The sequence below is a fragment of the Branchiostoma belcheri genome, unplaced genomic scaffold, assembly GCF_001625305.1.
Source record: "Branchiostoma belcheri isolate BF01 breed outbred unplaced genomic scaffold, Haploidv18h27 scaffold26, whole genome shotgun sequence".
Taxonomy (NCBI): Eukaryota; Metazoa; Chordata; class Leptocardii; order Amphioxiformes; family Branchiostomatidae; genus Branchiostoma; species Branchiostoma belcheri.
The window spans coordinates 393,398-401,401 of NW_017803865.1; positions in this window are offsets into that span (position 1 = coordinate 393,398).

Sequence of the window (8,004 nt, forward strand, 5' to 3'; positions counted from 1 at the left end):
TTAGCGTTGATACAGCTAATATTATATGGGAACCTGCCGACTGACCGCTCTCTTCTTGCACCAATGCTAGTAATTAAGGTCATTTCAAGACCCCATTACAGGGTCATTGACCGATGAACGGAATCAATATGGCCCTTCAGGTTTCATGACGCTAACGCATTTCCAAAACAACGGATTAGAAGCGCCGCAGCCGAGGTAAAGCGACCAGACACTTCTGCTTTGTGTGGAATCAATATCACAATATGGAAAATGCACAGGCACCGGCTTAAGTCGTTAATCATCGTCCGTTTGCATCATTGAGAACCGCGAGAGCTGCTGTAAGGTTGCCCTATTTACGGTAGGACTTCACCCATGTTCCGACTTTGATAGAGTAGGCGAGGGGCCAGACATCTGCCACGGCAAGGGGGCAGAGTCTTTGTCGATGAACACGTTTACCAAGAAAATAGCAGCTGTCAGACATCGACCAGTCTTTCGATCTGCAGGACAACTTGATCTTCTACATTTCACTCCTGACAATGCAGGGCAGCAATACTGGACATATTCCAGTCCATGCATTTTTCAGTCTGAAAAATGTACCAATCCGTATGTTTTCCAAGTAAAAAATCTATGACATGGCATTAGTGTAAGATCAATGTAGTAGCAACCGTACGATAATAGTTGTAGATTTCTCCAAACTCCTGTGCCTACAATACCCTTGCAAATGAACAATGTCTTGCTATCAATTAAACACGGACCGATTCTGGCTGGTAGGTGAGGTCTGAACTTGCCCTTGCCACTGTCCAATCCCTTTCTCTCAGCTCCACACCTTAACACCATTTTAATCCTGCATCACACAATTCCCTGCTTTAGGGCTAACGACAGCTCTCCATAAGTTCTGCGTTCTAGCGATACAACATAATTCTATGGAAATAATAAATAATCCTATTCCCTTTTTTACGCGATGCCAGTCACGTATGGCTCCCCTCTCCAACCCCCAAACCCCCTTGGTCTAAAACCAAACAGTACCATCTGCTCACAAACATCTACTAGTATTTACCTGGCATCATACATCTCCTTCTAATACGTAGTAAGACATGTTCAGCCTTCAGTTATACGTCTCTATCCTCCCAGACCTCTCCTAAACGTCCGGAGCCGTATCCCTACCTTTCAGCTGGCCCCACCACCGCCGCACATCGCTCCAGCCCCATCCGAGTGTACATCCGTGCCGCTAAGGGCCTCTCAAGAGTTACTCTTCCCTAAAGACACGGCAAAGCCTGAGGACAACTAATCACCAGCCCTTTACAACTGTTCATACAACATGTAGACGTCATGTTTACTTCATAGCGTTATAGCCCATCATTGTCGCTCACATGTTTCATTGCCCTGAGATATACATATATATAAGTACCTGCGTCTGTCTTTGAAGCCAAGATTCCAGCTTTAGGCGGTCGTGGCCTTAACATTCCGCGGTTTAGCAGTTATTCCTTGCACACACTTGTTCTTAAATGCCGTATTTACGTCGTCGTAAGCTTATAGCCCTATACGATACCTGCAGGTGACGCCAACGTGTGTGAAATACCAGTTTTTAAGACGGCATATGATCACACAGCATAGCGCTCCAAACAATTCTGCGGGCTATAGAATATTTTTCTCTGTGTCCTTCCAATCACTGTACGATTTATAAAGATCGACCGATGTTCGCGGGTCTCCGAGACTCATCCAAACCGTTAGGATAGACTTTCAGGCGAAAAATTAGCTCGATTCTCTGGCGATTTTGAAATTCGGTTAACTTCTGGGGATCTACAAATTTGGCCGAAGGTCGTCGACAGTGTGCCACTGGCTTTACAGGCACGAACATTCAACCTTTGTAACTGCAATGACAAAAATTTTGATGTTTAGGATATATTAGACATCCATCAATTAGTGTTGAAACCTTTGTCTTCTTGTTCACCCTACGCCCCAGTAGATACCCCTTTTCAAAAGCTCCGTTTCAACACGTCGCATGAAGAGGATATAGGAAAACTCTTCCCGACGTGGTTAAATACAAGTTTGGATTGAGACAATATATCAGCATTTGCTACACACCCCTCGTGTTATTGTCTTCCTTTATTCATTGTGTACATTCATTTATGTACTGCTAATAGGAGTTATTCTTTGGGCGAGAATTTTAAAGTAAACACATGGGATTCTCATCTACCCCCTTTGAGGAATCCGACCTCCCTCACAATGACATCCGTCGTGTATTTGCCTCATATGTGCCGACAAAGATGGCAGGCTTGCCAAACTACTAACACGTTATTTCCCGGGGCGAAAGCTCTGTTTTTAAAGTCAGTAATAGCTGATGCTTATCCCACGTAGTTCATTAAGCGGACATAAAGACCAAGTGTGCATAATGAGGCGACCATAACTACGCCGGGCGGAGACAATTGAAGATCTAACTGCCTTCATTACCCGGTATCGCCAGGACTGGGGAGGCTGGAAGATTGGCATCTAAACGTCGGAAATATGCTCCAAGAACGGCACTTATCACTGATCATTGGACAGGTGGGCGCCAAATGTTATTCATTACTTCAAAGTATTAAAGGCCATGAACTATGAAATTGTCCAGTAATTCTTTTATAAGCCACTTAAATATGATTTACCTTCTCATCGTTTTCAATTCAATCTGTAACTACCATCTTCTGTAAATGATCACTTACAAAGCATAACCACATGGGCGAATTCATCATTGATCATCATATTCCTGGCTATTTCACAACATCCTTACACAGTCTCCAACAACCAAGCCACTGATAGAACAAATACGTGTTTTATTCATCATCGTATGTTTTTATCTTGCACGTCTGTTCTTAACGTCTACTGATCCGAATTCTCTCTCACACCTCCAATTCAAATCTCCTGTTCCTCGTAACAGAAACCCGTAAGCCACTTACCGTTCTCATATCCTCACCCTAGCCCGTTCCGAAGTCAGAGCATCCACGCGTTGCTTGTACGGATCGCTGAGTTAGCGCCAGAAGCACGCCTGCAAAATTCCAAACGGAGAAATCCACAACCATTGGGAATGTTACCTTGGGAATACGAGGCACAAAGCCATGTCAGAGCTCCCGTTATGGATCAAATTTCACCCTCTAGTGGCTGCGGGTATTATTAGGCTATATTCTCCCAGAAAAAAATCTTTATTCCTTAAGTGCTGCGTCGTACTCCATATATGTCTTGACTGCAATCTGAGCAGTTTAAGGCGGACAGGGAGGTCGTTAGTGAAAGGAAGGCTGTTTAAGAGGACAACTCGCGGGAGACCGGTACTGTCTTGTGTACATCTTTGCTTCATTGTCAGCGGGGAACGGAAAATCGATAAGAAGCTCCCGTTACAACTAATCTTTGATGGTACAGACGGCAGCATTTAGCAACACAGGCAATAACAGGGAAAACGGTTTCTCTAGCTATCTCCACTCATGCACATTAAAATGATCTAATATTCAGAAGAGCGTTTACGTATACAAAAAGCACGCTTTTTTTTAACAACGGGCAGCTCATGCTCAATCATTTACAATATCTCGATAGATATCGCCAACACAACACATTCCTACATATCTCTCATTACGTTAAGGCATGGGAGAGTCAAGCTTTGCGGTACAGGGCTGAGAGGATGGTACTGTCAGAAAAGCTCAAAACAATTATGCCATGTTCTGACCCCAAAGCCAGAACAATCTTCGAAGTCTTCCTGGAGTCACCCAGAGTGAAAATAGCTCGCCAGGCGGCTGTGCGAGCTCTGAAGAGCATTTTCGGCCGGAGCACGGCCGGTGTCCTGTCGATCCTCGCGCGATGTTAGGGGGTCGGCCGATATTCCCAGGTCACCGACCTGGTCACCCGGTAGATTTTCAAGCGAAAATTACGTTCGATTCTCCGACGGTTTTGAAATCCAGTGACAGACCTTCTGGCGGTCAACAAAATCGGCCCAAGTTCATCGCCAATGTGATGCCGACTTAACACAGGCATACAGCCATGTGGGTATCCACACTCGGAGACCAAACTCCAATCAGAGTCTCTGTTGGTCATATCTACTGGGAAATTCTGACTGATCACTTGGAATCGCCTCATCGCTCTTCCAATGCCATGTGTACAGCCTGCAATAGATCTCTAGTCTTGCTACGTAGTGTCTATTATCACCAGTACACAACATTCGGACGTTCCTTTTTTTCCAATTTTACCGAGCTCAAGAATAATAGAATGTATACCGGTTTTTAAGGTTATTCGTCTAGTGAGCTGCCAACTTTATTCACAGGTTCGGTATGCCAGGTTAATTCCTCTACCCTCACATGACAAGTAAGGCCCCAAGGTGATCTAAACTAAGACCCTAATTAAATCTACCTATTGTAATTTAATCATCTCAGTACCCCGTGGTGCTCCCTGATTAGTAATCAGTCGCATGCGTACGTCACCTCACGTTATGGTCTGTTTCCAAGCAACACAGGATCCCCTGCATTCAACCGCTTTTTGCCATCAGAATCCGGCGAAGGTTTGAGTTATGATTTGCTATATACATCATGATCAGTACATCTAATTCCCTTATATTTAGTGTGATATTCTGTAGGTCGTTTAAACGAGTAACGAATTTTTAAGATTATAAATTAAGCAAATAAAACAAGGGGGAAAACAGTAAAGGATGTGCCACCTTTCTGCTAGAAGCGCCAGCGGTAGCAGACGTTACATGGCAGCAATTTACAGTTTCTTGGCAGCAATATCGAAGTACACTGAAACTATCAAATCCTCATATATGGGCCTATGAAAACAGCTGTACGACTCTTATCCAAAATGTCAAAAGAGAGGCCGCACCGTAAGATTGATCAACTGACGTGTTGAAATGCAATCTGAAGACAACCCTATCGTGACGATCGGAGACGTTCTGGCTGCTATTTTTAGTCCCATAACACTGAGGCCGTAAGACATTCCTGTCAGGTGCCATCGGCGCGGTGGTACCCCGAGGGACAGCCAGACGATTTCTGACCCTCCTTTCTAACAACTTTGTTATTGAAGCTGTTGCTAATGTGCCTCTTGAAGGAGTCGCAAATGACCACCAGGAGGCCTGCTGCATTAACCCTGCACAAGGACGGCTTCAAAGCGCCGGAAATATAACCAGAGGCGTGGATCTCAGAACAAAATCTTCTTATTGAAACACGGCCATCTTAGCTGTTGACAGGGATGGAGATTACAGACCCAGTCTAGGGAATCACGTGTGTACCAGTTGTGGATACTCATTTTTCTCTCCATATTACGTCTCGGCTGGGTGGCTGAGTTTGATGGTACGAGTGTTGTCTGTACGGAGGGCCACAATTAATGCTATAGCATTAGATTGGCGGCCGCGGGGTTAACGTTGGTCACTGGGTAAAGTTACTGTTGAGGACAACATAGTATCACTGGAAGTATTCTATTAAAGTTAGACCATTTACCATAACGACATGTACAGGACTATTCGACACAAGTCTGTCATTTGTATTGCAGGAAAAATAGAATATTGCAACTTTTCTCCACTTGGACTTGCAACATGTGTGATCCTTGCTTTCCATGATTGTAGTATGAGACAACAAAACGTGAAAAATGTTCCTTATGCATGAAATTCTTTGGGAGATCTACCCAATATTTGGTCGCTCCGCGGTAAGCCTAGACCTCTAGTGGAAAAGGGCTGTAAAGCACCTCCCTTTGTCAGCTTGGCAGCATTGACTGAGTCTGATCCTGACACGTCCAGACAGGATGGCTTAGACATTGGCTTAGTCTCTCTTGTATAACAAACATTTAAATCCCAATATATAACTAATGATGTGAAAAGTTATGTACTTTTCATCAAGGCGGCGCCGAACAATCTGTCAGGTGAGCATAATTGCCTTTCTACATTTGACATCATTACATGGGTGAAACCACTCCAAGCTGAGTTTAAATTTGTCCGTTAATATAATACATGAAAACTGACAGCAAAAGTAAAGTACGAAAAGGTTATAGCAACCACGGGAGCAAATAATCCATCAATTAAGGATGACTTTATGAGTGATGTTCAGGAGATATAGAATTTTACCTGACACTAACTAACAAAAGTTCACATCTCCTCGAAATATTGTTGTGACTAGACATCCAAGTAATAAGATACTAATAAAAACAGTTACTAAAGCAGCTGGATATGATATCAGAAAAGCAGGTTTATACGTACGGACTATTGATTGATATGCAAATAAGTGAAGAAAAACGTCTGACCGTTTCCAAAATCATATCCATTTGCTTGAGTAACTGTTTTTGGCGTATTGTTGTTGTCAATTTCTTATTTTACCCATTATTATATGTATGTACATTTCTCGCTGATTCTGTGTATATCCTACTGTCACACATACAGTCCTGGAGTTCCTCCACCTAATTTCAGTTCCTCCAAGCCTGAGGGAGACCATTTTGACCTCCAAGTCGACCCTCCGATCTGCAGTTACACCATTCCTCCCCCCCCCCTACATCCAGTGACTCTATTGTATTCAACTACGAACACACAAGCAAACAAACACAGAAACTCTCCACGCATGAAACATGGGGGTAAAAAGAAGGAGGTATCCGAGCAGCCACATATTCATGACATTAGTTTGGGAGGTAAAGGGTGGTTGAAAAAAAAGGGATGCCCCGCCTTTCAATACTGTACCGTAGACACAAAGTGGATTAACAACCGATTTCCCCTTCGGCCTCGAAAAGACTATACCTTTACCTGCCTTTACCTATCACTGATACTCCCCAGCTTTAGCCCTGTAATTATACAACAATCACGTGCCTTCTCCTAGTCGCCCGACAACTACCAAGGACGCAAACTGTCGGAATAAGGCCAGAAGGTTGTAAAACGGTGGTGAGCACGGCCTCCCTTGGTGATACCCCGCCCTGACTCAATTTCAGTGTGTTATCAATCCTGTAGCCGTGCATTTGACCGTGGATCTCTGGTGGTGCGATATTTTAGTGAAAAGGGATTGTGTCATAGCTTACCGACTGCCAGAAGTCACCATTGCTCCGATACATCTTCGCCACCTTACGTTACCCTCACCATCTTGAGACTACGCGCCGCCTAAGGTCTCGGTGTTGACATGTATATATTCAATCTCGGCAGACAGAAGATGGCATTGGAAGGTAATCATTTCAACTAACATGATTTGTCATCTTGGCTATTCAATGCATTGTGTTACAAAAGACCACAAAAGAAACATGTTTCTTCTGGTTTCAGATCGACATCAAACATGTGAAGCGGATCTGTTTGGATGATGCATGTAAGCGCTCTGCGTTTGGAGTTTTCAAATCGATATGAAGAGGCAAATTAGCAGACTTTATCTGCTAGTATAGAGTTTCCCCTTGTCGCAGCTCTCACACTATTGAACATCCGCAGCATTATTGTATATCTTAAAATTGCTTCATATTTCACGCAATGATCAAAGTCATCTACAACGGACGCCTTAGGCACCGAAATTGAAATTATTGCAAATCATAACGACCCTGACTGTCAACCAACACTGCAGGCATCCCCAAACGACGACACAGTCGATAAAGTTTCTATTTGCAAGGAAGGGGAAGGGGGTGGGGTTTCGCTCCGGAGAGGATATAGAAAGTAGATGAGTCATTTAGGAAGCTGATAACGTTGAGCTCGACTCAGCAGTATGTTTGGGGGGTAGGGTGGGGGATAAACGGCCCTCAAGGATCAATGGCGTGGGAACATGTCTGATCTATGGCCGGTTTGGTACACATCGTGCAGCGGCAATACCTGCAGGCATGCGATCGTTAGAACATACACGTGACGGGTTTGTGAAATGGTACCCTATTGTCGCTCTACTATCCACCACAAAAATGAACACAGGAGTTCAAATATTGGACCCAAACCTTTCTAGGTATGTGTTAAACGGTAGATTTCTCAGATTGCCATTTTTTTAACTTGAGATAGCTGAGTCAATGGAATACACAGTATATCTGTATCGTCTGCCTCCCATCACCACTAACCGAGTTCGATTTCCAAAGAGGAAG